The sequence below is a fragment of the Xenopus tropicalis genome, chromosome 2 (genome assembly GCF_000004195.4).
Source record: "Xenopus tropicalis strain Nigerian chromosome 2, UCB_Xtro_10.0, whole genome shotgun sequence".
In the NCBI taxonomy this organism is placed as follows: Eukaryota; Metazoa; Chordata; class Amphibia; order Anura; family Pipidae; genus Xenopus; species Xenopus tropicalis.
In genome coordinates, this window is record NC_030678.2 from 269,835 (window position 1) to 274,360 (window position 4,526).

Sequence of the window (4,526 nt, forward strand, 5' to 3'; positions counted from 1 at the left end):
GTGACTCTATAATAACCAGTCATTCCCCTGCTGGAAAGTTCATGTAGGAGCCGCTCATATCATTCAGTAAATAGATCCCAATACAAACAGCTGATGTGACTCTATAATAACCAGTCATTCCCCTGCTGGAAAGTTCATGTAGGAGCCGCTCATATCAGTCAGTAAATAGATCCCAATACAAACAGCTGATGTGACTCTATAATAACCAGTCATTCCCCTGCTGGAAAGTTCATGTAGGAGCCGCTCATATCAGTCAGTAAATAGATCCCAATACAAACAGCTGATGTGACTCTATAATAACCAGTCATTCCCCTGCTGGAAAGTTCATGTAGGAGCCGCTCATATCAGTCAGTAAATAGATCCCAATACAAACAGCCGATGTGACTCTATAATAACCAGTCATTCCCCTGCTGGAAAGTTCATGTAGGAGCCGCTCATATCATTCAGTAAATAGATCCCAATACAAACAGCTGATGTGACTCTATAATAACCGGTCATTCCCCTGCTGGAAAGTTCATGTAGGAGCCGCTCATATCAGTCAGTAAATAGATCCCAATACAAACAGCCGATGTGACTCTATAATAACCAGTCATTCCCCTGCTGGAAAGTTCATGTAGGAGCCGCTCATATCATTCAGTAAATAGATCCCAATACAAACAGCTGATGTGACTCTATAATAACCAGTCATTCCCCTGCTGGAAAGTTCATGTAGGAGCCGCTCATATCAGTCAGTAAATAGATCCCAATACAAACAGCTGATGTGACTCTATAATAACCAGTCATTCCCCTGCTGGAAAGTTCATGTAGGAGCCGCTCATATCAGTCAGTAAATAGATCCCAATACAAACAGCTGATGTGACTCTATAATAACCAGTCATTCCCCTGCTGGAAAGTTCATGTAGGAGCCGCTCATATCAGTCAGTAAATAGATCCCAATACAAACAGCCGATGTGACTCTATAATAACCAGTCATTCCCCTGCTGGAAAGTTCATGTAGGAGCCGCTCATATCAGTCAGTAAATAGATCCCAATACAAACAGCTGATGTGACTCTATAATAACCAGTCATTCCCCTGCTGGAAAGTTCATGTAGGAGCCGCTCATATCAGTCAGTAAGTAGATCCCAATACAAACAGCTGATGTGACTCTATAATAACCAGTCATTCCCCTGCTGGAAAGTTCATGTAGGAGCCGCTCATATCAGTCAGTAAATAGATCCCAATACAAACAGCTGATGTGACTCTATAATAACCAGTCATTCCCCTGCTGGAAAGTTCATGTAGGAGCCGCTCATATCAGTCAGTAAATAGATCCCAATACAAACAGCCGATGTGACTCTATAATAACCAGTCATTCCCCTGCTGGAAAGTTCATGTAGGAGCCGCTCATATCAGTCAGTAAGTAGATCCCAATACAAACAGCTGATGTGACTCTATAATAACCAGTCATTCCCCTGCTGGAAAGTTCATGTAGGAGCCGCTCATATCAGTCAGTAAATAGATCCCAATACAAACAGCCGATGTGACTCTATAATAACCAGTCATTCCCCTGCTGGAAAGTTCATGTAGGAGCCGCTCATATCAGTCAGTAAATAGATCCCAATACAAACAGCCGATGTGACTCTATAATAACCAGTCATTCCCCTGCTGGAAAGTTCATGTAGGAGTCGCTCATATCAGTCAGTAAATAGATCCCAATACAAACAGCTGATGTGCCTCTATAATAACCAGTCATTCCCCTGCTGGAAAGTTCATGTAGGAGCCGCTCATATCAGTCAGTAAATAGATCCCAATACAAACAGCCGATGTGACTCTATAATAACCAGTCATTCCCCTGCTGGAAAGTTCATGTAGGAGCCGCTCATATCAGTCAGTAAATAGATCCCAATGCAAACAGCCGATGTGACTCTATAATAACCAGTCATTCCCCTGCTGGAAAGTTCATGTAGGAGCCGCTCATATCAGTCAGTAAATAGATCCCAATACAAACAGCCGATGTGACTCTATAATAACCAGTCATTCCCCTGCTGGAAAGTTCATGTAGGAGCCGCTCATATCAGTCAGTAAATAGATCCCAATACAAACAGCTGATGTGACTCTATAATAACCAGTCATTCCCCTGCTGGAAAGTTCATGTAGGAGCCGCTCATATCAGTCAGTAAATAGATCCCAATACAAACAGCTGATGTGACTCTATAATAACCAGTCATTCCCCTGCTGGAAAGTTCATGTAGGAGCCGCTCATATCAGTCAGTAAATAGATCCCAATACAAACAGCTGATGTGACTCTATAATAACCAGTCATTCCCCTGCTGGAAAGTTCATGTAGGAGCCGCTCATATCAGTCAGTAAATAGATCCCAATACAAACAGCTGATGTGACTCTATAATAACCAGTCATTCCCCTGCTGGAAAGTTCATGTAGGAGCCGCTCATATCAGTCAGTAAGTAGATCCCAATACAAACAGCTGATGTGACTCTATAATAACCAGTCATTCCCCTGCTGGAAAGTTCATGTAGGAGCCGCTCATATCAGTCAGTAAATAGATCCCAATACAAACAGCCGATGTGACTCTATAATAACCAGTCATTCCCCTGCTGGAAAGTTCATGTAGGAGTCGCTCATATCAGTCAGTAAATAGATCCCAATACAAACAGCTGATGTGACTCTATAATAACCAGTCATTCCCCTGCTGGAAAGTTCATGTAGGAGCCGCTCATATCAGTCAGTAAATAGATCCCAATACAAACAGCTGATGTGCCTCTATAATAACCAGTCATTCCCCTGCTGGAAAGTTCATGTAGGAGCCGCTCATATCAGTCAGTAAATAGATCCCAATACAAACAGCCGATGTGACTCTATAATAACCAGTCATTCCCCTGCTGGAAAGTTCATGTAGGAGCCGCTCATATCATTCAGTAAATAGATCCCAATACAAACAGCCGATGTGACTCTATAATAACCAGTCATTACCCTGCTGGAAAGTTCATGTAGGAGCCGCTCATATCATTCAGTAAATAGATCCCAATACAAACAGCCGATGTGACTCTATAATAACCAGTCATTCCCCTGCTGGAAAGTTCATGTAGGAGCCGCTCATATCAGTCAGTAAATAGATCCCAATACAAACAGCTGATGTGACTCTATAATAACCAGTCATTCCCCTGCTGGAAAGTTCATGTAGGAGCCGCTCATATCATTCAGTAAATAGATCCCAATACAAACAGCCGATGTGACTCTATAATAACCAGTCATTCCCCTGCTGGAAAGTTCATGTAGGAGCCGCTCATATCAGTCAGTAAATAGATCCCAATACAAACAGCTGATGTGACTCTATAATAACCAGTCATTGCCCTGCTGGAAAGTTCATGTAGGAGCCGCTCATATCATTCAGTAAATAGATCCCAATACAAACAGCCGATGTGACTCTATAATAACCAGTCATTCCCCTGCTGGAAAGTTCATGTAGGAGCCGCTCATATCATTCAGTAAATAGATCCCAATACAAACAGCTGATGTGACTCTATAATAACCAGTCATTCCCCTGCTGGAAAGTTCATGTAGGAGCCGCTCATATCAGTCAGTAAATAGATCCCAATACAAACAGCTGATGTGACTCTATAATAACCAGTCATTCCCCTGCTGGAAAGTTCATGTAGGAGCCGCTCATATCAGTCAGTAAGTAGATCCCAATACAAACAGCTGATGTGACTCTATAATAACCAGTCATTCCCCTGCTGGAAAGTTCATGTAGGAGCCGCTCATATCAGTCAGTAAATAGATCCCAATACAAACAGCCGATGTGACTCTATAATAACCAGTCATTCCCCTGCTGGAAAGTTCATGTAGGAGCCGCTCATATCATTCAGTAAATAGATCCCAATACAAACAGCTGATGTGACTCTATAATAACCAGTCATTCCCCTGCTGGAAAGTTCATGTAGGAGCCGCTCATATCAGTCAGTAAATAGATCCCAATACAAACAGCCGATGTGACTCTATAATAACCAGTCATTCCCCTGCTGGAAAGTTCATGTAGGAGCCGCTCATATCAGTCAGTAAATAGATCCCAATACAAACAGCTGATGTGACTCTATAATAACCAGTCATTCCCCTGCTGGAAAGTTCATGTAGGAGCCGCTCATATCAGTCAGTAAATAGATCCCAATACAAACAGCCCATGTGACTCTATAATAACCAGTCATTCCCCTGCTGGAAAGTTCATGTAGGAGCCGCTCATATCATTCAGTAAATAGATCCCAATACAAACAGCTGATGTGACTCTATAATAACCAGTCATTCCCCTGCTGGAAAGTTCATGTAGGAGCCGCTCATATCAGTCAGTAAATAGATCCCAATACAAACAACTGATGTGACTCTATAATAACCAGTCATTCCCCTGCTGGAAAGTTCATGTAGGAGCCGCTCATATCAGTCAGTAAATAGATCCCAATACAAACAGCTGATGTTACCCCCCCCCCCAGGGTGGAACAGCCCCCGGGCACATAGGGCAGAATTGGCAACAAAA